Source organism: Ambystoma mexicanum, chromosome 9, assembly GCF_040938575.1.
Source record: "Ambystoma mexicanum isolate Mex_15411 chromosome 9, UKY_AmexF1_1, whole genome shotgun sequence".
Lineage (NCBI taxonomy): Eukaryota > Metazoa > Chordata > Amphibia > Caudata > Ambystomatidae > Ambystoma > Ambystoma mexicanum.
The window spans coordinates 518,418,375-518,445,718 of NC_090931.1; positions in this window are offsets into that span (position 1 = coordinate 518,418,375).

Here is a 27,344-nt window from a genome sequence, read left to right on the forward strand (position 1 = left end):
GGTCGTCGGCGGCACGGCGTCAAGTGGTTCCCACGGCTGGGCAACACAACTTCGACGGGCCTCCAGCGGTTACACAAACCTGCAAACCCTGGTCGACGGCAATGGACTTCGACAGCGGCGATGTCCGGGTGCTTCACTTCGATCTCCTCGGCGGTCCCGTCTCGGGTCGGCAGCCTTTCGAGGGTCTGTCTTCCAGGGCGCTTCGGCGAAGATGGAGCGGTGCTCGATGGTCCCTCGGAGCACGGGAAGAGGGCGCCTTACCAGGTCCTCTCTCGGGTCAGTCTTCGACGATTTCGGCAGCCTTCGGATCGGTCGAAGCAAATGCAGCAGCAAGTCTTCTTCTTCCAGCTGGACGACGAGGATCAGCAGTTCCAGTTACTCTTAGAGTGGAGACACAGCTCCAGAACGCTTCTGAACAATTACCAGTGGTGAGAGGTCCCCAGATATACTATTCTGTCTCTCATCCACACTGCTGGCACACACTCAGCAGCCAATCATACAGAAGGGCATTCATGCAGTCAGTCAGCCAATCAGGCACACAGTGCATTCAGGCCACACTCATCCCTTTCAGACACTCACAACAAGGAATGTGGATTGGGACAAGTACCCAGCCATTCAACACTACGCACTGCATTCAGGCCAGTTTCGGGCAGGGCTGTCTCAGTCTTTGTCTCTCATGCCAGAAACCAGACAACCACAACAAGGAGTGTATATTGGTCACACACTCCATTCACCCAGGTCCCACCCACAGGAGGTACCCACAACATACAGTCACTGGGAAGGTTCCAGTCAGTCTAGCTGGGCCTTCACAATAACACCATATATGGAACTTCCACCCAACAGCCAGTCAGGGGGAAGGGACACAGTCAGGGCTTCCCAGGACTTTGGGAAACAAGGTAACAGGCAATAGAAAGCAAGAGGCCACAGGGGCCATCTTGTTTCCTATCAGGAATCAACTGATCCCAATGGCAGGGCCTGGGTATCCCAAAATGGAGGACACCCAGAGCACCTGTCAAATTCAGCATGGAGCTGCCACCAGCCCATACCCTGCTCTGTGGGCCACCCACAGGTGCCCAAAAACATACACTAGGGGCACAGGGTTGTACCCCTACCCATGGGTGCCATAAGGGTATCCCATGGGTCTGTTCACCAAACCAAAAGAGAGAGCTGCACTGCCAGGAGTCCCACATGGACTCCTGGGCAGAAAACAACACAGAACACAATATGAAAAAGGACTACAGGACAAGGACAGGGAAGCCCTGTCCCTCCAATGCCTTTCCAGCATCACAGTCGCCCCCCCCCAGACTGAGGTGGAGCGTGTCTAATCTCCCACGGGATAGACACCCTCATCCAGACGGTCAACATACCTTCTGGAAAGGCCATCTGCATTATCGTGACTCTTCCCTCGTCTGTGCTCTATGGTGAAGTCTAGCCCTTGCAGGCTAATGGACCACCTGAGCAATTTCGGATTCTCACCTTTCATTTGCATAAGCCACTTCAGGGGCTTATGATCTGTTAGGACCTTGAAGGTAGACCCCGTAAGGTAGGGCCTAAAACGCCTAAGGCTCCAAACTATGCTAAAACACTCCTTTTCAACAGTAGCCCACCTAAATTCTCTACCCTTGAGTTGTCTACTGATGAATATGATAGGATGTTCTCTCCCTTTGTCATCTAACTGGGACAAGACAGCTCCAATTCCGGTGTCGCAGGCATCCGTCTGGACGATAAAGGGTCGGCTGTAGTCAGGCGCACACAACACAGGTGCCCTACACAGACTTTCTTTCAAGCCATCAAAGGCCCTCTGACAGTCTTCGGTCCAATTAACCTTCCTAGGCTGTTTGGGTGAAGTTAGAGCTGTCAGGGGTGCAGCTATGGTTCCATAGTCTGCCATGAAATTGCGATAGTACCCAGTGAGGCCCAAAAAGGCTCTCACCTGGGTTTGAGTAGTGGGAGTCTCCCAGTTCTGTACATCCTGTACTTTACTGGAGAGAGGTTGGATTTGACCCCCTCCTACCTCATGACCAAGATAGGTAACTTTCCCCTGTGCTATCTGGCACTTGGTGGCCTTGATAGTGAGGTTAGCCCTTTTCAAGGCCTGCAACACCTTATCCAGATGTGTCAAATGCTCTTCCCAGGTGGAACTGTAGACGGCAATGTCGTCTAAGTAAGCCACACAAAAGGCTTCCAGCCCACTGAGCGCATGGTTGACCAATCTCTGGAAGGTGGCAGGGGCATTCTTCAACCCAAAAGGCATGACCCTAAACTGGTAGAGTCCCTCAGGTGTTGAGAAGGCCGTCTTTTCCTTGGCATGGTCCGTCAGAGCTATTTGCCAATAGCCTGAGGTAAGGTCAAAGGTGCTCACAAATTTGGCAGCACCTATGGTGTCCACGAGCTCATCAGCCCTGGGCAATGGGTGCGCGTCAGTTTTGGTGACAGCATTGACTCCTCGGTAGTCCACACAGAACCTCCAAACCTTGGTACCCGCCTGGGAACTTGCCTTGGGGACAAGGACCACTGGACTGGACCAGGGACTGGTTGAGGGTTCAATAACACCCAGATCCAACATCTTGGCGACCTCAGCCTGGATGTGGTTCTTGACGGTATCTGACATACGGTAGGTCCTGCTTTTGACAGGCACACTGTCACCAGTGTCAATTTCATGCCTACACCACGGTGTAAGGCCTGGCGTCAGTGAAAACAGAGAGGCATACTGTTGGAGCAAAGCCCTGCAGGCCCTCTGTTGCTCTGTTGTCAAATCCGGAGAGAAATATACTCCCTCCACTGAGCCATCCTGAGGGTTGCTATGCAGCAAATCAGGAAGGGGCTCACTCTCATCCTCTTCTTGCCCTGAAGCTAGCAAGAGACATGAGACTTCTGCTCGCCGGTGGAAAGGCTTGAGCCTGTTGACATGGAATACCTGAGGGGCTACCCCAGAGACTCCCATGTCAACCAGATAATTGACTTTGCCCATCTTGGAGATGATCCTGAAGGGTCCAGTCCACTTGTCTGCCAAAGCTCTAGGCTTGGTAGGCTCCATCACAAGGATTTCCTGTCCCGGAGTCCAATCCACTTGCGAGGCTTTAAGGTCATGCCAGTACTTATTCAATTCCTGGCTGGCCTTGAGATTTGCTGTTGCCTGACCCATCATCTGTGTCATCCTCCGTCTGAGGCCTAACACATAGTCCCCCACTTGCTTGGCGGGACCTGGAGGGGTGGCTTCCAAGCCTTCTCTGATCAAGGCGAGGGGCCCCCTCACAGGATGTCCAAAGAGTAACTCAAAGGGGCTGAAACCAACACCCTCTTGAGGTACATCTCGGTAAGCAAACAGCAGGCATGGCAGGAGGAGATCCCATTTCCTCCTTAGGGGTTCTTCCAAAGCCCCCAGCATGCCCTTGAGAGTTTTATTAAATCTCTCAACCAGACCATTGGTCTGAGGGTGGTAAGAGGTGGAGAACTTGTAGGTTACCCCGCACTCTTTCCACATGGTTTTCATGTAACTAGACATGAAGTTGGATCCTCTGTCAGAGACAACCTCCTTGGGGAATCCAACACGGGTGAAAATGCCCAGGAGAGCCCTGGCAACCACCTTGGCAGTAACAGTCCGAAGGGGTATTGCCTCAGGGTACCTGGTGGCATGATCTACCAAGACCAGGATGAACCGATGTCCACCTGAAGTGGGAGGGTCAAGGGGACCGACGATGTCGATGCCCACCCTCTCAAATGGTGTGCCAACCACTGGCAATGGCTGCAGTGGGGCAATGACACTGCCTCCAGTCTTGCCAAACAACTGACAAGTTGGGCAGGTCCTGCAGTGGGACTCCACCTCTACTCCCATCCGTGGCCAGTAGAAATGGGCAATGAGCCTCTGCTTAGTCTTCTTGGTCCCAAGATGACCAGCCAAGGGCACCTCATGCGCCAACTGCAGTAGGAAGGGCCTGTAAACCTGGGGTATCACCAACCTCTTGAGGGCACCAGGTTCAGGCTTAGTGGGCTCACTAACAAGGAGCTCACCCTCCCAATAAATCCGGAACGTCCTAGGCACTTCTCCTTGTGCCTGGGACAGGGCCTGTTTCCTCAGTCCCTCCAGAGAGTGGCACTCTCTCTGTCCCTTACAGAAGTCTGCCCGGGAGGGTCCCCCTTCAGCTAACAAGCATTGAAGGTCGGGATGATCCTCCGGGTTGAGACCCTCTCCCACAGGAGAGTCTTCTGTCTCTTCTCCCACAGGAGTTGAGTTTGGGTTTTCCACTGGACCCAGCCCGTCCGGAGCATGGATCCCAATGGGTGCTGTCGGAACAGCAGGAAGAGAAGGTGTTTCCTCCACAGAGGTGGCCTTCTTGGTCTTCCTTCTTCTTGCCTTAGGCCTCGCCTTTGGCTCGGGTACCTGACTCACAGCCAGACCCGGTGTCACCTGTGACCTAGTGACTGCAGCAGCAGTCATGGGAAGACCATCCGAGATCAACCCCAACTCTACTAGATCATTTCCTAACAGAATGTTAGCAGGGACATTGTACTGAACCAGGACAGGAAGCTTTGCTGTCTTGTCTCCAATCATGAGTGTGACTAAGGCTACAGGCGATAATTTGGGAGGCCCACCAGCTAACCTGGTGGTTCTCAGAGGAGCACCTACATAGTCCTCTGGCTTGAGCAGGGTCCTGTCCACCACTGTCATGCTTGCCCCAGTGTCTCTCAAACCAGTATAACGCTGGCCATTCAAGAGGACACTTCTCAAAAACCTATGGGTGTTCTGTGGGATAGTCGCCAGTACTTCTGCATACTGGTCCCAGGCCCCAAGGGACACTAAGGAAATCTCTACCGGAGCACCAAATGTGATCCCGGTAGAGGAGGGGAGGTCAGTGGCCTCCACCTCAGACACGGGGTAAGGGTAGGTCAGGCTGACAGCCTGTACTCCAAGTGCCTTACCTTTACACTTGGAGTCACCCCTTCTGTGATCCAGAGCCCCACAGTCCCAACAAGTGCCAGGAGTGCGGGGTACGGTACTGGAACCACTGGGAGCCTGCTTTGCAGCAGGTGGACCACTACTCTTATTCCCACCCACAGATGATTTATCCCCTCTAGATTTTTGGGTCTTGGGAGAGGAAGGTTTAGGTTTACCCGACTGTGACTGCTTGTGGGACTCCTCAGCTTTCTGAGAGGCCCCCTTTTCTTTGTCCTTGTCCTTCCCACTGGAGTCCTTAGGGGACACTCGGTGGGAGACCCACTTGTCAGCCAACCTAGCCAGCTTAAAGGGGTCCAAAATGTTCTGGTCAGCCACATACTGACGCAGCTCTGGTGAACAGGCTTCAGAAAAATGCTCAAAAAACAAGAGGTGGGACAATTCAACAAAAGTCTTAACCTTGTATCCATCAATCCACCCCATCATGTTCATGTGCGCAGCACTCACCCAGTCAACCCAAGACACATTCTCTCTTTTCTTAAAATCCCTGAACCTTTTAAGGTATTGGGTAGGTGTCTTGCCAAACTTGGCAATCAAAGCAGACTTCATACACTCATACTGACCCCTTTCTTCCACACTCATCTTCAGAATACAGTCATATCCAGTTTGAGGCACTCTGCTTAACAAACACTTAGCCCAATCTCTTTTATCAACATCATGAATCGCACAAGCCCTTTCAAACGCTTCAATCCATTGGAGGATATCTGAACCCTCCACAAATACACCAACCAAATCTTTCATAAACTTGGTGGCTGGGGACCTGACACTCTCACTGGTTTTAGCTGAAGTCTCCACTCTAGCTTTCTCTAGCTGGATTCTCTGACATTCAGTGTCCTGGCTCTTGAGTTCAAGGTCCTTATTCTTGAGCTCCACTTGTTGAGCCAACTCCTCTTTCCTAAGTTCAGCATCTATTTCCAACTTGCGGTATTCAAAGGCCAATTTCATCCTTAATAACTCAAGCTCCAAGGAATTGCTGGGGTTTGGAACAGAGGCAGCAGGAATGGTGGCATTCCCAGAAACAGATTCGGCAGAAACCCCAGGGGCAGAGTCCTCATTGGTTGCATTCCCCCCCTCATCAAGAGTTTCACCATCAGTCTGGTAGTCCACCAGGGCAGCTATCAGCTCAGCCCTAGACTTATCCACAAAGTCTAACTCCCTGGCTTCACAAGCACTCTGGAGAGCCTCCAAGCTCATCCGAGTCAATTTGCCATTTGCAATAGACTCCATTGTTTGTAATGCAGTTATCTTGTACACAACTAAACCTTAATTTAATAAAGTGCAGATATTTTGTAAGTGGCACGGTTATACACTGATTCTTAAAACCATAAGCATCCCACCGCTGCCACCATTGTAAAAGAGAGGGACTGGTGGGGGGTGGTCTGTACTTCTGCTCTCTATATGGTAGAGGGGAGGCACAGAGGACCCCAGCCTAGATTCTCTATTCGGTAGTTATGGTCGAGCAATCAAGGCCTAGCTTCTCAGGAGGTGATGCAGGCTGGTTCTTAAGTACATTGTAGTCCCCAAGCCCCCACAAAGGAATGTCCACACACTGTATTGGTTAGAACATAGTCTTTATATAATCAATATTCAAGGTTATGTACACTTATCATAATAACTCACTTTGTACTTAGGAAAATCAACAATGGCAAATATATACAATTCTAAAGTGGTACCACCCTTTGTATTAGATCTCATTAAAAGTGCATCAACAATACTCTAACAATGTCACACAGATCAATAGAGTGAAACCAGCAATAGAGAGAGGAGAGAAAATAAGATGGTTGAGCAATAGGCAGAATACTGGCCCCTACCACTAGACACAGTTCTGTGTGGAGATCCCCCCACCTGGGCAACCTGTAAAATAAAGATATAGCACAAGCCCAGTCCATATATTGCTCTGCAAGTCTTATTCCCTCCTATAATGTTTTTACCCCCCCAATGTACCTGGTGGAGTCGAGTTCTTCGAAGAGGCGTCGATAGATCCTTCTTGAGCGACCCCCTTTCAAGCGGGAGTCACGGATTGTCGAGAGGCGTCGAGAAGCGTCGAGGAACTTGGCGTTCTGTGGCGGGGAATCGACGGCCCTTCTTGAATGCCTTCCCTTTCAAGCGGGAGACACCGGGCGTCGAACGTCCGTCGAGGAACTCAGCGTTCGGCGTCGGGGAATCGACGGGCCTTCTTGAATGCCTTCCCTTTCAAGCGGGAGACACGGGGCGTCAAACGTCCGACAACGAACAGGGTAGAACGGCGTCGAGGAGGCGGCAGCTTCGATCCAAGCGGTGCTCGTCGACGACGGAGCGTTGGCGTCCTGCAAGGCAGAGGCGTGCGGGGCACCTCGATGACAATTGTTCTGGACCGCAAAGATTGTGGAGACGGGGGCCCAGCAAGGGCGTCGAGTCGTTCCAGTCTTTGTGGTCTTCGGGTGGCGGGAAACCCACCGGCAGGTTTCTCCTCGGCGCGTTGGTCGTCCTCGACTTTCTCCGGCAGGATAAAGCGATCGACGGTGCGGTCGAGGGAGTCCTTCGATTCAAATGTTCTTAGGCAAGGAGCGGACGGCTCCGGTCGTCGGCGGCACGGCGTCAAGTGGTTCCCACGGCTGGGCAACACAACTTCGACGGGCCTCCAGCGGTTACACAAACCTGCGAACCCTGGTCGACGGCAATGGACTTCGACAGCGGCGATGTCCGGGTGCTTCACTTCGATCTCCTCGGCGGTCCCGTCTCGGGTCGGCAGCCTTTCGAGGGTCTGTCTTCCAGGGCGCTTCGGCGAAGATGGAGCGGTGCTCGATGGTCCCTCAGAGCACGGGAAGAGGGCGCCTTACCAGGTCCTCTCTCGGGTCAGTCTTCGACGATTTCGGCAGCCTTCGGATCGGTCGAAGAAAATGCAGCAGCAAGTCTTCTTCTTCCAGCTGGACGTCGAGGATCAGCAGTTCCAGTTACTCTTAGAGTGGAGACACAGCTCCAGAACACTTCTGAACAATTACCAGTGGTGAGAGGTCCCCAGATATACTATTCTGTCTCTCATCCACACTGCTGGTACACACTCAGCAGCCAATCATACAGAAGGGCATTCATGCAGTCAGTCAGCCAATCAGGCACACAGTGCATTCAGGCCACACTCATCCCTTTCAGACACTCACAACAAGGAATGTGGATTGGGACAAGTACCCAGCCATTCAACACTACACACTGCATTCAGGCCAGTTTCGGGCAGGGCTGTCTCAGTCTTTGTCTCTCATGCCAGAAACCAGACAACCACAACAAGGAGTGTATATTGGTCACACACTCCATTCACCCAGGTCCCACCCACAGGAGGTACCCTCAACATACAGTCACTGGGAAGGCTCCAGTCAGTCTAGCTGGACCTTCACAATAACACCATATATGGAACTTCCACCCAACAGCCAGTCAGGGGGAAGGGACAGAGTTGGGGCTTCCCAGGACTTTGGGAAACAAGGTAACAGGCCATAGAAAGCAAGAGGCCACAGGGGCCATCTTGTTTCCTATGAGGAATCAACTGATCCCAATGGCAGGGCCTGGGTATCCCAAAATGGAGGACACCCAAAGCACCTGTCAAATTCAGCATGGAGCTGCCACCAGCCCATACCCTGCTCTGTGGGCCACCCACAGGTGCCCAAAGACATACACTAGGGGCACAGGGTTGTACCCCTACCCATGGGTGCCATAAGGGTATCCCATGGGTCTGTTCACCAAACCAAAAGAGAGAGCTGCACTGCCAGGAGCTGGACTCCTGGGCAGAAAACAACACAGAACACAATATGAAAAAGGACTACAGGACAAGGACAGGGAGGCCCTGTCCCTCCAATGCCTTTCCAGCATCACAGGAGCCAGTGGAGAGATTTCAGTCCTGGAGAGATACGATCCCAGGGCTTGAGGCCAAGGACAAGTCTTGCAGTACTGTTCTGGATGAGTTGCAGAGGGCGGAGAGTAGAAACAGGCAGATTTAGAAAGAGGCTCTTGCAACAGTCTAGCCTAGAGAGAACCAGAGCTCTGGAGACAGTGAGCTTCTGGGGGAAGGAGAGGAAAGGAAGAATACCTCTGAGGAAGTGCAGCTGGTAGTGTGACTTCTTAGAGATGTCAGAGATGTGAGGAGAAGATGACCCGAAGGTTTTTAGCCCTGCAGGTGGGAGCAGGAAGAGGGCCAAGAGAGGCTGACCAAAGAGTGGCAGGAAAGGGGGGAGCAGGTGTACCGATGAGGAGAATCTCAGTCTTACTGGCCTTAAGGCAGATATCATTGGCAGCACACCACTCCTGGATAGCAGACAGACAGTCAGAGATGAGTGAAGGAGAAGAGGTGGCTGGGGGTAGCTTGAAAATGAGTTCAGTGTCATCCGCATTGCACTGGAAGCTGGGGCCGAGAGCGGCAATGTGGTGGGCAAGAAGTGCCAGATATTGATTGAACAGCCAGGGAGAGAATTTAGACCCCTGGGGAACACCACAGGTTGAGATAGAGATAGAGGGGAGGAAGGATCCAAGTTGGACCTGGGAGGGTCGATTAGAGAGGAAAGAAGCCAGCCACGCCAGGGCCTGACCAGTGATACCCAGGTTGTCACTGAGACGGTTGAGAAGGATGGCATGGTTGACTGTGTCAAAGGCAGAGGAGAGATCAAGCAAGATGAGGACACAGGGGGTGTTGGAATCGAGAATAGCAGACAGTCAGAGATGAGAGAAGGAGAAGAGGTGGCTGAGGGGAGCCTGAAAACGAGCTGAGTGTCTTCTGCATAGCAATGAAATTTGGAGCAGAGAGTGGCAATGCGGTGGGCGAGAGGTGCCAGGTATTGGTTGAACAGCCAGGGAGAGAGTTTAGACCCCTTGGGGACACCATAGGAAAAGAGTAAAATAGAAGAAAGGAAGGACCCTAATTGGACCTGGGAGGGTCGATCAGAGAGAAACTAGTCCAGTCAGGATATCACGGAGATGATTGAGCAGGATGGCATGGTTGACCGTGTCAAAGGCAGAAGACGGGATTGAGTAAGATGAGGACAGAGGGGAGATTAGAATCAAGGTTAGAGAGCAGGTCTTCACGGATGCTCAGGAGAGCAGTTTCTGTGCTTCTGGCTGCTCTGAAGCCAGACTGATGGTCATGGAGACAACCAACAGATTCAGTGTGAAGATTAAGCTGGGAGATGACCAGCTTTTCCAGGAGTTTGCCCAGGAAAGGAGTGATGGAGATCATCCATTAATTAGCCGGGCAGGAGAGGTCGGCTGAGGGTTTCTCGTGAAGAGGGTGCACAAAAGAGTGCTTCAGGGGGGAAAGGAAGGCTCCAGTGGCGAAGGAGTGTTAACAGAAGTCAGCCAGGGCAGGAGCGACGGTGTCAACGTGGTCCTTGATGTTTTGGAAGAACAGGGAAGAACTTGTTTTGACAAGACTTTCATAGATCGGATTTGTCTAGAACCTCATCAGGGGAGAACAGTGGAAAGGAAGAGAAAGAGGGAGGAGAGGTGGCCGCAGGTGTGCCAGAGGTAGTGGAGAGAGTAGAGGGAGGAGGACAAGAGGGCGGACAGGATGTCCTGAGATTTAGAGATGAAATGAGAAACCAGGGCCATGCAGATGGCGTGGGAGTGGACAGGAGAGGTAGAGAGTTCAGAGGAGTGTGTAGGAGTGTTGATTGTGTTGGAGGCTGTCTCAACATTCCCTGAAACTCCTTTGAACCTCTTGCACTGCAGTGCCTTGTGTGGCTGTCCAAGTTGTGTTGCAAGAGGAGGAGCAATTTACAGCTTAAAACCCCTACCTCCGTCGCGGAGCAACGCGGAGTGCGTAGGAGTGTTGATTGTGTTGGAGGCTGTCTCAACATTCCCTGAAACTCCTTTGAACCGCTTGCACTGCAGTGCCTTGTGTGGCTGTCCACGTTGTTTTGCAAGAGGAGGAGCAATTTACAGCTTAAAACCCCTTACCTCCGTCGCAGAGTGACGTGGAGTGCGTACGAGTGTTGATTGTGTTGCTTGGGGAGCGCAGGAGCAGGTCTGATGGCTGGACGTAACTCACCAAAAAAGGATGACTCTGCTTGCACCGCTCGCAATAAAGACAGCATGTCGGACGAGCCATTAGCTTCCATAAATCAAACATCCCAGCAAAGTGCACCAATTGAACCAGCTGGCGATAAGACCGGGCGCCACCCTTTAACAAGACGACAACAGCGATTTCTGAAGGCAAGATTGGAAGAAACAACAAGTGTTCGAATCAATGCAACAGTAAGTCCAAAAACATTTGCCTTTAGCAATAAGCGCGGCTGCTCCTTTACTTCTATCTCCACAGTAAATGACGTTTTCCTGGACTGTATGTCAAACCTTCCTAACAGTCCGGTGTTTTCCGCTGTTGAAAGTGAATGTGAACATGCACCCTGTGCAATGAGTGAAATGCATGTATATACAGCAAACCATAATAGCAAAGCGCTACTCACAGCGAACAATGCAAACTTGACTGACAGAGAGAGCACTTCTTATGTGCATAACAATATGGAAACTTGGGAAGTGCAGTCACTACAAACATTAGCCCGGAATTCAGCTGGCTCAGTGCACACGTCAGTTGCAGCGAAAAAGTGAGAGGCAAGTTTGAAGAGCTCCATTCCATATAATTATAAATGTGACTCCTCTACTACACTTCAGGAAAAAAACACTCAAATAAATATGAGAGGATGAGCCTATAACACATTCCCCTCACATGGCTAACTCACTTAACTGCGGTAGCAACATGGAAGTGCTACCTACAGTGTCAGGGCAAGCAGATGTTCGCATACTAACCTCAAGCTTGAGTACCTCTGTAAGTGAAAACCGGCAATCCGAAGAAGAAGAGCAGCTCCGACGTAACTCAATTGTGATCGCGCATAAAATTCTGGGCGATCTCATGGCACTTAACTTTAAAATCGGAAAACAAAACATATCTGAGTCATTCTGCCAAGTGGATGAAATCACAAAAACAGAAGCACAGTGTAAACATGATCAGCCAGTGGACTCCCATGAAGAACAGCAGCGGTCATCTATGGAAAGGTCGGGACCAAGCCAAGTTCCGTCACCAATGATGCCACCCTCAAAATGAAAAAGAATGCCATCACGCACTGAACGTCATATTACCTACTCACAGAAAAGGCATCAATCAAAAACACAGACGAAAGCGACCAATGTAAATGGATGAGCGATTCTGATTCATCATCGGATAGCTCAACCTCAGACTCGTTGCATGTGAGATACATGAATAATAATAAAAAAAGACAAGCTACACGTCAGAGTATGAAGAGCATGACTGTATCCCAACATGAAGATGTGGTTAGAAAGCTTACTGTGCAGCTGACCAAGGACTTAAATCCACCGATAATGGCTACACTAACAATTTCAATGTCACCTTTCACCAAACGCTAGGAACAAATAAATGAGAGTCTGAAAGACCAGAACACACTGATTGCATTAATGAATACAAAAATGATACTGGTTGAACAAGAACTTGCCATAAACAAACAAGTGTTGACAACCGAAACCATCAGAAGCCAAGCGTGCTCAAAAGTAATGATGGAATTAATCAAAAGTAGTGCTGCTGATAAGCGCCTGCTAGCTGAAGTAGCCTGAGAAGCCTTAGCACTTCTACAAGGGAAAAAGACTAATAGTGATCTGCACACAAGAAGTAAAGCCGAAATTGGCGACAGTAAAATGATCGATCCTCTAACGGCGCCTGCGGAAACCACAAAATCCCATGGAAAGGGGGTGGTGCCAGATCCCAAACAAGTGATAATTGATCTAAGAGAAAATGAACATCCAAGAACTGATGATGATGCCCTGAATATCACCTTGGACACTTGTCATTGCAAGACTAGAGATGAAATAAAGCTGCTTCGGAAAATAGTCCCTAAGACTAAGCTGAGTGTGCCTAAAGATCACGAATTGAGCACCTCAAAATTACTGTCTGCAGTCAACGACGGTGGAACCGGACCGGGTGTTGGTGGCAAGAACCTTATTCTGTGCTCCTCCCCCCAAAAAGAACAAAGAATCGGACATGTTGAGACTGATTTAACGGAGTGTTTGCCCTCCACCTCAGCAAACGCAGATGGTGTAGTTGAAAATCCAGATGCTACGGGAATGCATGAAGACATCTCTGGGACACATGCTGTGCCCCCTGCACCGTTTAAAATACTTGATGAAACTGCACCAACTGAAAGTGAAATTTACTCGATATTTAATCCGAGTCGCAAAGAAATAAACAAAAAGTCTGTGTTAAAAAATTCCATGGTTAATAATACGAAAAACATTAAAAAAAAACGAAATGCGCCACACAGAAATAACTCTAGATCATTTTTGAGGTACATCAAAACCTTTCAAGCGATGGCAATGCTAAGTAATATATGTGATAAAAAGTATAGTAATGCCACTTCCCCAAAGGGGATGAAAACTGATAAGTGTGGATACAAAACAGACAATAGCTAAACTACTCCTTCTAAGGCAAGTACTTCTGCTGACTTAATGAACTTATCAGCATACGAGGAAAGTGACCATCAAAGCAACGCAGACGTCATGGAGTGCCTACCAGTTCAGACTGACAAAAAAACTTCTCAAAATGATCAGACGAATAGACCTGGACTACCTAAGTGCGCATAGAAGATGAAGAATGCCAGATCAGCGAGGGAACTGAACCGGCGCTAACAGGCAAGATCCCCCAAAAATGTCTTACCCTGGACCAGAGAAGAGCGCAAATTGAAGCTGGAAATACACTGAAGCCTCAAAAAACTGATCTGAATGTCCACATTGACCCAACGAAAAGATCATCCGAACAAGCTCCACAAAGAATTTCCAAAAGTCCATTGAGATCTAATAAGGTTTCCTTCGACCTACCCAAACATAATCAATGGGAAACAAAGAAACATCAGATTTCCCACACGATTAACAAAAGACGTGAAGTACGTCAACCCCGAAACACAAAAAGCGTAGCACAACATCTGCTTCATTTGGAACGGCTGGACAAAGAGAAGGGCGGCCTAATAATGAACAGGAAAAATGTTCTGAGTTTGTTTCATCACATTCTACAGTGGAGGATGGTGACATTTGATGACATCCAAACAGTTCAATTCGAGGAGGAATGCACACATGATTGTGTAGTTCTACACATTACCTCCAATATCATATGCAACCTGTTATTGGAAACATCTCCCTTTATCATCTCATTGGGATTCAATCTCACAAATATTACTGAGAGAAAAGGGTCCTCAACATCACTCCGAGGTGACACATCATCTAGTCGCAGTACGGCTGAGAGGAATGAGTGGGAGAAACACTCAACTGAGAAGCTGAGCTTCTCTTCAACCAACAAACAGAAGAGTGATGAAGACAAAATGAGTGAACCCAAAGGCAATAGTAAGATTCAAACTACTATAACGAAGCCAAACCCAACAGATGAGAATACCACTGTCGATGATGATGATGAAGAAAACTGGCAATGGGTATCTAAGTCCTTAAATTGTCACAATAAGAGCTAATGCCAATTATCACAACATAAGGAACATTTTTACATCGGACCGTGGAACACAATAGGACATGCCCATCTCTTTAATGCCGAACCAACAATTCTACGAAGTCTAGATATCCTGTGCCTACAAGAAACTTGGCTCATGAAATTAACAATTGAAGTTGGATACGAAACTGCATTTAACCCAGCCTCAAAGGGGTCGAGAGGTCGACCAATGGCAGGACTTCTCACGCTTGTAAAAGTAGAGAGCAGGGCTTGTATAATACATGATGAAAACCTATCACCTTATTTACAAATTGTTACCATCCTCTTACCAACTTATCTGAGTGACATAGGAAAAATCCTAGTAATAATAAATATATACTGGCAGCATGAGGCAATGATTTGGGGAAAGCTTACGAGTCAAATTTCAAAGGTGATATCAGATACTTACCAAAAAAAGAGGATGTGAATATAATAATCTGGGGAGACCTCAATATTAATTGTCAACAAAAGAACAAGATAACGAAACAAGAATTAAAATCAAGACTCAGATATCGAGCTGTTGAGGCCTGGCTGTGTGAAATGAAATTCTGGAACCTGAAGATGCTAAATGAGAATATCCCAGGTGATATCCCATAGCAACCGACGTGGCATAGAAAAGATCAATCGTCAACAATTAACTATTTGTTTGCATCCGAAAAAGTTACACTCCAGTTTGACAGGATGCTAGAGATGCCACAAAGTGACCACCATATGCTCAAAATCGACATCAAAAGATCCCAGCAAAAGAAAGAAAATGGAAAAATCATGAGGTCAGAGCACTTGGAAGTGGAACCGGGACATAATCGTCAAAGGATAAATAACTCAACGAGATTCTGCCTTCTGAAATCTTTAGAAAAAGAAAAAGAGGCAGATCGGATTGAATATACTACACTGTTGCAAACATACCGAGAAATTGATACGAGGAGAGGTAAACCTGACTTTAAAAAAACCCATGTCTGGGATGCTGAAGTAGCTTTAAAGAAAAAACAACTGAATAAAGTAGTCAAAATAGCCAAAAATCTCCCATTGGAAGAACGCAAAAGAGTGACCAAATAAGAAAAGCAGCAATATAATAACTGACTAATTAGCCATAGATCTATTATGCTGCAAAGTGATGCGGAGCTCATGATGGAAACACTTGCCAAGAGAAACACAAATGCCTTCTGGAGATATCTAAGCAAAATGACCACATCACAAGGGGCTCTAATAACTAACATGGTGCCTGAAAACACATGGGTTGCCCACTACACCAATACATTTACAACTAAAGGCTCAAACATCATTGACCAACCCTTATCTGAAGATGAGTGGGCAATTAAGATCGAGAAGGATGACATCTTAAGTAACATCATGCGACTCAGCTCCTCTAGAGCGCCCGGACCAGACAGGCTTACAAACCATCTCCTGAAACAACATCTGAATTTCTGGACGGATTTTTGCCATGTCTTGTTTGAGTCAATATTACATCATAGAAAGATCCCGACATCATGGAAGAGTGCCATCGTTGTGCCTATTTTTAAGAAGGGCATACGGACGGACCCTAAGAACTACCGTCCAATCATCCTCCTTGATGTGCTGGGCAAAATATTTGCAACGCAACTACAGAAACATCTTCTAAAGGGGACTCAAGAAGACATGAGATTTGACCCAAGACAATCAGGTTTTGCAAAAGGAGTAGGCTGCGGTCTAAATTTAATCATCTTAAACTTCTTGAAAATGGAAGCTATAAGACAAAATAAGAAAGTCTACCTAGCTTTTGTGGACCTGTCAAATGCGTTTGACACAGTCAATCACAAACTACTATGTGCCAAACTAACGAAATGGCGATGTCCAGAAAAACGTCTAGGTCCCAGTAAAGCGCTTCATACAGAGACACAAATAAAAATAAGACTAGACAATCGTGGAACCTTGAGTGTGCCGATAATGACTAACCATGGTGTCAAACAGGGATGCCCGTTAGCTTTTACCCTATTCTGTTTATTCTTACTTGACATCGGAGAAACACTGAACACTGTTAGCTCATTCCATCCAAAAATCAATGCGGAAACGCTAGATTGGATACTTTATGCAGACAACATAGGCCTGCTGGATATGATGCCGATTGGGCTCAGAAGAAAATTAGCAGCCCTAGAAAAATATGTCTCTGAAAACCAGCTAAAAATCAATCCAGCAAAATCAGAAATCCTGGTGTTGCAAGATCTTACAAAAGCAAAAAGATGCCGAAAAACCACTGAACCAATATGGAGGCTGAACGCAGAACTGTTGAAACGTGTAAACACGGTCAAGTACCTTGGCATGTGGCTAAATAGTAACCTGAATGACAACCCGTGGGTGGAAAATGCAAAGCAAAAATGCAAACAACTGGCGTGCCAAGGTGCCATATTAAACAGAAAATACGGCAAATTTTCTTTACAACCTATAATTGCCCACTACAACAAGAAAACGGTTCCTACTTTAATCTATGGAGCAAAATGTGCGCTGTGTGCACCTTATACGCTTTGGCCGCGTTTAGAAAATATATATTGGAGTCGCATATTAACTCTACAAAAAGGACTGCCAGCCGCATGCGTGCGATACGAATTAGGTTTGATATCGCTAAATGCGAGAGTTCTTTGGAATATGCCCTCTATATATAGAAAGACCATCATTGACAATCGTCCACCACAGTTTAATATTCTAGCCGATCTAGCTAATGGGAATCCCGACTCAACTCCTGCGAAGTGGGCTAAGGCATGTGTCAGACATCTAAGAGATTTACTAACAGACTGTGATACCCTGAAAACAAATCCTAACTTGGTGGAAAAAAAACTATGGGAATTGGACTGGTGTACAACAATAGCGGATAGAAACCGCTACAAACTGATGGAAGATGCAGCAAAAGAAGGAAAAAGAAGGAACACATTGCCCCCATATATGGTGAAATCTCCAAACAATAAACATCAAAACACATTTTAAAGTTCTACCTTAACTTGTTTGACATGAAACAGAGCTTAAAAATGAGATTTAGAAACAAAGACGTGAACTTGACATGCCGTTTTTGTAAATCACATCTTGAGACACTGAAGCACCTAACCTTGTATTGTCCAGTTTTGAAATCTATAAGATCAATAGATCTAGGTAATGTGGTAATGCAAAATGTAACGCTTAGTGGAGAAGAAACGTGGAGGATGTTTGCAAATCCAAACCATAAAGTAGCATATGCTCTGGTGAACTTTTTATGTAAAATTAATTTGATGCTCTTGGATTCACACGAGAGTGAAATGAATAAGTAATGTACATGGCTTATAAGTACTGGAAACAAAAAAATGAACTTGGAGGACTAAAGTGCTAACTAAAGAAGCAACTGTGGTTGTTTAATTAGATGAACTGATGTCAAACTCTTTTTAAAAAGTTTGTTATAAACTAAATGAACTAAAAAAAAAAGAACTTCAGCAGGATTGCCCAGCTCCTTGCAGATTTTAAAGAGTTCGGCCGAGTTGTTACATGCCGCAGAGACGCAGGCTTGGATGAGGGCTCTCTTCTTAGTGCGGACAGAGAGCCAGTATCGCCTTTTGAGCAGGCGGCTGGCCAGTTTGTCAGAGGATGCGCAAGAAGCTAGCCATTTCCTCTCAGCCACCCTGCACTTGCGTTTAAGAGTGATGAGGTCAGAGTCATACCAGGAGTTGCACTTGGCTTTGGGCCTCAAGCTGATCCTCATGATAGGGGCAAGAAAATCAAGAGTATCAGAGATAGAAGAGTGAATCATGGAAAGGGCTGTGCCAGGATGTGAGTCAGCCAAAGGAGGAGGAGGGGGAGAGAGAGTGGCAGCGAAAGCCTCAAATGACACACGCTTCATGGGTTGGATGACCGAGAAGGTAGGTAGCAGTGCTGGAGTTGGCTTGACCTGAGAGGGAGATATGGGAGGAAAGGAGAAAATGATCACTCCAGGAGAGAGGAGTGGTGAGGGGGGTGGAGAGGAGGAGGTCTGAGGAGATCAGAAAATCCAGAGTGTGCCCTGCAGAGTGAGTCGGGCCAGAGGGGAGAATAGAAAGAGAAAGAGAGTCCCAGAGGTTGCAAAAGTGTCCAGAGGAGGGACAGGACGCATCCAGGTGGATGTTTAAGTCTTCAAGAAGGAGGAGTTGAGTGGTCGAGGCCAGAATGGAGGAGGAGAGGTCCACCCACTCAGAGAGGAAGGAGGTGATCTGATCAGGTGGCTGATAGATAGTAGCCACAGTAAGAGAGTGGCCAAGAGAGAGATAAAGCCTGCAGACAAGGCATTCAAAAGAGGAGTAGGCCTGCATAGGAATGACAGAGGCACACATCCATCCCAGGAAGATCATGGCTACACTCACTCCGGGACGGTTGGATCTACGCCTAAAGAGGATCTTGTGGCCATCAGGGAGGAGTGTGTCAAAGCTCCTGACAGAGCTGGCCGTGAACCATGTCTCGGTGAGACCAAGGACACTGAGATCAAGTTCTTCCAGGAGACAGCAGATGCCAGAGGAGTGTTTGACAGCTGAGCGAGAGTTGAGAGTGGCAATATGGAGAAGGTTGCCAACCTTGAAAGACTTCCGGGGAGGGGTACAGATCAGAGGTCTGCCCTGAGGAGGTGTAGATGGAGCCAGAAAGGGGGCAGAAGAGGAAGGAGGAGAGGGCAAGTTAGCCAAGCAGGTGGCAGAGGGGGGAGGTAAGGAAGCCAAAGAAGGGAGAGAAGGGACAGCAGGAGAAGAAAGGAAATTGATGAGGCGCGTGAAGCGTCCATCAAAGAGGAGAAGTTTGGCCTGAGGGCCTTGGACCAAGATGGTGCCATTCAGGTAAACATTAATGATGACCTTAGAGGAGTGGAAAGGAGACAGGATGGCCTCCCACTGGGTGCCACCATTAATGGGAGAAGAAGAGAAAGGAGAGAGCAGAGAGACCCTATTCAGAGTCCATGGGTCTGGTGAAGGAACAGCAAAGAGGATGCCGGTGAGGGTCTGTCTGGAGGAAGCACTGGTATAGGTATCAGCGATAGGGAGGCATGGGTTGGAGACCAGGATATCCTTTTTTAACTTTTTCCTACCAGACTTAGTGGGTAGAGCAGGATAGTCGATAGAGAAGCAGTTTGAAAAGATATGAAAAACATAGAGCACCATAGAGTAGGTGGGGGAAGAGGAGAGAGGAAGAGGGGTGGAGGGGAAAGGTGGGGGGAGACACTAGGGGAGGACACAAGGAGGGGTGCAAGCAGACAAGACAGAAAGGGACAAGACAATAGTGGATGACTGACTAAGTAGACAAAAGCTCAGATGGAAGAGCAGGCAGAAAACAAGGCAATCCGGTAAGCAAATTAGGTTACCAGGGCATCAGGAACAGAGCAGTCATTAAAAAGTGAACCTAGAGGAGGGTGGAGCATAGCAGAACACAGAACAATATACAAAAGAACAAAGCACTTTAATTTTGACAAATGTAAACCTAGAAGAAGGAACAATGCTGCAGAACACAAAGCAATACAATGCAAAACAGGGCAGTCAATGAGGAAGGGCACATAGGCGCAGGAGGCTGGAGAAGGGGGTGCGATGCACACGTGATATGGAGTTGCAAGGGACCACTGAGTCAGGGAGGCACTGCTGCCAGCTAACTGCACACACATGCTGCGGCGCGAGAATACATCTTTTACAAATGCACAACTTACTGTGTCACAGAGCACAGTATGGCGATACATGCCCTTGCTGCTAGGAGCAGGAAATGTGCCATATGTGGCAGACGTTTCCATCCTTCACTTCTACCTCAAACTGTGGCAGCAATGTTTCCATGCATCTTTCAAACCCTTCTAGGTTCCTTATCCAAAACCTATTCACCTCGGGGGTACCCCCACCACATGTGCCAACCCTTTGCCCGCACCCTATCCAACAGGACGGGTCCACCACTGAGAACATTCTAGAAAGGCAATGGGGATTGTATTGCCACCGGTACAGGAGCTTCAACCTGTGTAGCTTGCATTGGCAGGCTACGGACGTCCGGTGCGCACTGATGCACAGGATCTTCAATTGCCCTTCCTCCAGCTCACTGCCCTGGTCTCGCCCCCATTTTCTGCGGTACTGTCTCTTTTCACCTTCCCTTACCTCCAATAGCACCTGGTATATGCTGGAGGTCAGCCCTTCATGGTAGTTTGTTCGCTTGTCATAACCCAGTGTTTTCTTTTTCTAGTCGCAGGTGAGGGATTAGTGCACAGAACTGTGCTGCTCGATAATAAGTGTACATATCGGTGGCGCCACCCCTCCCTTGTCTTTGGGTTGTGTCAGGATTACTATGGCCACCCTCTGTTTCTTCCCCTGCCACATAAATATCATAATCCTCTGCGTTAGCATCGTGAAGTGTTCCACCGGCATCTCTATCGGTAGCATCTGATATAAATACAGCACCTTGGGAACTAGGGTCATCTTGACTGCATTTAGCCGGCCCAACCAGTAGAGTGTCATGGAGAACCAGGAGAGGGGCCCGGAAATTAGCATCATAAAGGCCTGACATGTCTTTCATGATCCACACTCACAGGTACCTTAGTGCTGTCATTTAGATATGCATCCCGTATCTACCCAACTCCTTTATTACATGCTCCTTTATCTGCCCAAAGGGGAAGAGGACCGATTTTCCTGTATTAACCTTACAGCCTGAGAGGCTCCCATAGTCTTGCAGCACCTGAAGCACCTTTGGTATCGACGTGTGTGTGTCTTTTATATGCAGGAGTACGTCATCGGTTTTCATCTTCTCAGTTTGTATTCACTTCCCCCCTATTCTGACCCTACGGATATCCCTTTCTTTCCTTATCCGAATCACCATGGGCTCAATAGACAGTGCAAAAAGCAAGGGGGCAGCCCTGCGTGTTCCCTCTTGCCAGGCAAGTTGGTCTTGATGTCTGCCCATTTACCACCACTTGAGCCGTGAGGTCCCTGTATATTGCTTTTATCCACCTCAGAATTTGAGAGCCAAATCCCACCTTCTGTAGCACTGCAAACAGGAACCCCCACTGCCCCCGATCAAATACTTTTTCAGGATCCACGCTCAGCAACACGTACTCCCCCTCTTTTTTCCTGGCAAATTCCATTATGTTCAAGGTTTTACGCAATGCGTCCGTTCCCTGTCTTCCCATGATGAAGGCCACCTGATCTGGGTGGAGCAGGTATGGCATCATCCTCTCCAACCTGCTAGCTAACATCCTTGCATACATTTTTCCGTCCAGATTTATGAGCTAAATTGGGCGATATGATGGGCAACTCTCCAGGTCTCTGCCCTCCTTCAGGATCACGAGATCAGTACCCTGCTAAAGGAGGGGGCCGTCCCTGTTTCCAGAATGTTATTATATAGCTTCACTAAGTAGGGAAGAAGGGGCCTTGTGAACTTCTTATAAAAAAAGTCTATGGTGTAGCCATCCTCTCCCAGTACCTTCCCATTTGGTAGCCTATCTATGGCCCCCTGTACTTCCTCTAGCGTAAACAGACTAGTAGGGCTGCGTCTCTTTCTGTCACCTGTGTCATCTCAATGCCCCCAAGATATGTCATTAAATATTCACTCCTCCCTGAGGCTTTGCTTGCATACAGCTGCTTATAGTATTGGACAAAGCATTCAGACACTCCCCTGGGTGCAGTTCCCAGCTTCCCTTGACATCCCTGGATCCACGCCACCCATCTCTCCGCCCTGTGTGCTCGGAGCCAGGCTGCCAACATTGCATCCTCCTTGTCCCCCGTCTCATAATACTTTTGCTTAAAAACTTCAGTTTTCTCGCTACATTGCCCACACTCAGCGCCTTCAGCTTCATACGCTTCTCTTGCAAGTCCTGAAGTTCTTCCTCCCCATATGTCCCTGCCTTTGGTGTATGTGCCCCTCCAACATTGTGATTTCCCTCCGTAAATTGTCCTCCTATAATTGCTGCTTCTGTTTCTTTCTCGCCCCATCACTTATGAGAAGCCCCCTCTAAGTGCCTTTTTCCGCCTCCCACACCATCTCCATACTTACTTCCTGAGTATCATTGATTCGGAAGTAGTCCTCTATGCCACCACAAATCACTTTTACTCATCCCTGCTACATCTATCAACCCATTAACCATGTCATGGTCTGACCATGGATATCGCACAGGCTGATTCTTGAGCGCTGTTCTCTATTTACAAGCAGGTAGTCTATCCATGTATAGGTTGAGAGCGGGGTAGAGTAAAATGTATATCCCTGTTGCTGCGGTGCATCTCTCTCCACACACCTATGAGGCCCTGACCGTCTATGCTACCTTCAAACTCATCCACTCGCGTTTGCCATGTCTGCCCTCCCGTCACCACTATAGAGGCCCTGTCTATGTCCACATCTGCCCAGGAGTTAAAATCCCCCCCTGGGATCATTAAATCCCCATGCAATGCCATCACAGCATCCATTGCTGTCCCAAACTCCTTCTGCCCTGGTTTGTGGAGTATACTGAGGCAATCACCACACTGATTGAGGGTAAAATCCACTGGAGACTCAGCAACCGCCCATCCAGCTGTTTAGAGACTGTTGCATGTTCAAGTCTCAATTGGCTTTGTAATATTATGCCCAACCCTCCCTTTTTAGCGGCACCTGAGGCCCAATACACCGGGTCAATTCCCCCAGCCATCAATTGGCACTCCTCCCCCTTTTTTTTAGCCTTGTTTCCTGTATGATCATAATATCAAGGGCCACGGCGTGGCCTGGAGCTCATGGTGTAAAGAGGCAGAGACGCCGAGCTCCGGCCGAGGCGCCATATCCGGATAGTTTTTTGATGGTCAAATGGACACCATCAACTATAAAACGTAGCCACGGGGGTGTCGGAAGTGGCGCCCGTAACAGTGCTGCAACTTAGCAAGATAATCGGACCCAGTGCGGATGAGCAATCCCGCTTGAACTGACCGCCCCTCCCTGGGATGCATCCAAGATGGCGGCCGAGCCCTAAAATCGGCACCATTTCAAGAGGCAGACTTCTAAAACAGACCCAGGGGAGGCGCCAAAGCCGGAGGGAATACCACCCAGCCGCGGGAGTAGGAAAAGACTGTTGCAGACACTCGACTTCAGGAAACCCTGCCAGCGATCGAGGAGGCACAGAGAATTAGCAGGAGAGCACACCCGCGACTTCGCGTCGGAGCTGTGGGAGACCGCAGGCAAGCATCCCATCCGAGACTAGGCGTGCCAAGGAGAGGACGGACGCACCCGTGAGAACTGTGGTGAAGCTAACCCTGTGACACAAACCAGCTCCGAGAAGCGAAGGGAGGCAGCCCCTCCCACACAACCCACGAGCCATCCGGCCCCGGTGCGGAGACCGCAAGCACACCCAAGGTGAGACGGGCTGCGGGGCGGGCACACAGACGGCAGAGGCGCTGCGATAATCATACCCATTAACGCCTTGGCATGCACTAACTTTGCTGTGGGGAACCCCCCCAGAATCAACCAAAAGACATGGACAATAGGCCCTGAGCGTCCACAAGTGAGCACTAGGTCCTCACAACGGGAGTGTTCCACGCAGCACACTGAGGCACTGGGGGAGACACTGTAATACCCAAACCACCGCACCACCAGGGCCCGAGGGCAGTGAGATTGGCCCTTGGACAAGCAAAGGCCTCAATTAAATCAGGCCAGTGACATATGTCAGGACCTGAAACCCCGAGCACAGACTAGTATTGGACACCAGAGCCTACTGCCCCCGAAACACAATGTGCATCAAACCGCTGAAACCCCTCCATGTCCTCCAGGAGTAAGGGGAAGTCAACGACCATGGACACATGTCACCACCAAGACACAAGCCCCAACCCAATCCCCTTCCTCAACCCCCGAACTTTCGCAGGCAAAAGAAGGTGAGGCCAAAGACAGCCAAGTGCTAGAAGCTATAGCAGCACTACAAATATTTATAGACACAAAAATCGATGAAGTCAAGGCTGACATGCAATTTATGCACCAGGATGCCTGGAACCTAGCGGAAAGAGTGACTAACGCTGAGACAACCCTACAAGAAACAGCAGGAGACACCACAGACCTGAAGGCCAGAGTGGCAGACCTAGAGAAGAAAGTGGCCACGCTTGAGGCACAATCCGAGGAGGCAGAAGGGTGTGCCAGATGGGGCAATGTCAGAATACTAGGGGTGCCAGAAGGAACTGAAGGCTCAAACCCAACCGCCTACATAGAAGCCCTGCTACAACAGGAGATAGGAGCGGAGAAACTAACACAAGGCTTCGCAGTAGAAAGGGCACATAGGTCCCTCCAGAAGAAACCACCGCCAGGCTGGCACCCTTGTCCGATAATTGCTAAGATTCTTAATTTTCAAGACAGAGAAACCATTTTGAAACATTCCAGGGAGGGAGGGATCATAGAACGTGACACTTCCAAGATTGCCATCTACCCTGATTATACTCCAAATGTACAAAGGGCGAGAAACTCATTCGTACCAATTAAAGCCAGGCTCCGACTACTAAATTTGAAATATATGCTACTTTACCCATCAAGATTGAAAGTCATCTTCAAAGGTCGTGCGATATTCCTAGAGACTCCGGCAGCCGCCACTATTTGGATGGAGCACAATAACCCGGCAGACGGAAAGGATACACCTCCCCAAGAATGCTGAGGTGAAAACACAGAGTAACGTAGGGGACGAGCGTCCACCCCCTAACCCGCACTCCCAATGCAAACAAAAAGAAACCACAAGCCACAAACGCCATTTTCAAATTAGATTGCTAAATGGATATGGCCCTCGCTCGGCCTCCCACCGAACACACAGCACAACCCCCACGAACAGACCAGTACAGGCCAGCTGCCTGTACGACCTTGCTCGTACCTGAAACCCGAGATGGGTCCAGACGGCGCGAGAGCGCCTGAGCACCACAAGAAAAATCCAGTCGCTGGGCGCACCAGTTTTAGTTATGTTAATTAGTTCTGTTTGTTACACTGTCTTCAACTACAAAAAGCTGAGAGGCGCAGGGTAGGGCAACCTCAAGACCCAAAACCAAAAAGACTTGGGAACCTAAAGTAGAGACCCTCCAGCTGGAAGCGGAGACCACCCCGAAACACCAATGGGGACCAAAATAATAAAACCATGGCACCTACAAAATGGCAACACAACTTAAGGTGATGACATGGAATGTGAGGGGGATGGGCTCGTACTTGCGTAAGAATCGGATTCAATCCTACCTCCGCAGAAAGAAAGTCTCGATTGCAATGCTCCAGGAGACCCACCTCACGGAAGAAGCCACGTCCAAACTATCCGAACGATGGGCCGGACTTGGAAAAGGAGCGCCTTACTCCAAATACACACGGGGAGTCTTCACATGGGTGGACCCCAACGTACCATTCCAACTACTGTGATCAGAGGCCGACAAGGAGGGCAGGTATCTAATAATGTGGGAACAATTGAACACACTAAAATATGCTTGGTGAACTCCTACTTTCCACAGCATGGTAAACCCGCCCATCTCAACACACTATACGCAAAAATAGCACACCACCGAGAAGGGACGTTCATAAGGGGAGGCGACTTCAATTGTGTTAGAAACGGAGCCACCGACAAATCCGAACCGCCACAACAACCAAACAATGCTGCCACACAAGCGCTGAACAACACAATTGAGCACTTGAACCTGACAGACATCTGGAGAGAACACCACCCCACGGAGAGAAGTTACTCTTATTACTCATCCCTGCATAAAATACACACGAGGATAGACTACCTGTTCATCGACAGGGAACAACTTCCGCTAGCAGAGTCCACAGCATACCTAGGCAGATCGATCTCTGATCACTCACCCCTACTCATGCAGTGGAAACTCAAGGGGCCTAGGCCACCGATCCCTATGTGGAGAATGCCCACCACAGCACTCACCGACTACGAGTTCAGAGAGGACCTTGGTACCAGGCTGGAGGAATACATAGACACCAATAAAGGCACTGTGGCCAGCTGGGGCATGCTATGGGAAGCTATGAAAGTGGTGACACGAGGAGAATCGATAGCAGGACTGGGAGGTCTCCGGAAGCAACTTAAAAGAGAACTAGAGGAAAAGGAGGAAGAAATAACACACCTGGAAGCCAACAACAACGCCACAGCAGAGATGGAGACGAAACTGAAGGAAATTTGAGAAGAATGCCAATTGGCCTGGGAAAGACTAGCCAAGTTTGACTTCACAACATACACCGCCAGGGCACACAAAGAAGCTGACAAGCCAGGTAGACTGCTGGCCTGGCTGTGTAAGCGGGAACACCCAAGACACTTAGCAACCGAAATCACAGATGAAAGCGGAACAACGCACAATACGCAACAAGAGATCAATAATACATTTGCGGAATTCTACTCCAAATTATATGCCCACAACAAACAGGTACCCAGGGAAGAAATCAGGGCCACCCTAGAAAAAATAGAGCCCCCAAAAATGACCGCCGAACAAAGGGAGGCAAAAGACGAAGGGATAACTTCAGAAGACGTGACGGAAGCAATCAGATCACTTGCCACGTGTAAAGCCCCCGGCAGCGATGGCCTGCAACCAGAATTCTGCAAAGCTTATGAAGCAACCCTAACCCCGATATTACACGAGGTTTTCCTCGAGGCATATGAGACTGGGATCTTGCCCAACACCATGAAGGAAACGATCATAATCCCTATGCTTAAACCAAACAAACCAGCCAACGAATGTGATTCCTATCGACCACTAGCATTGTTGAATTATGATAGTAAGATCTTAACTACCATACTGGCCAAAAGGCTTGTGAGGGTGGTGGGAACCCTAGTTCACGGAAACCAGAATGGTTTCGTGCCAGGATGCAACACCACAGCCAACCTGAGGAGGCTTCAACACATTATGGCGGAAACCCTCGCAAGAGATGAAGACCTGGCAGTACTCTCGCTTGATGCCATCAAGGCCTTCGACTCCATATTTTGGGAGTGGTTGGTCGAAGTCCTGCGAGAATTTG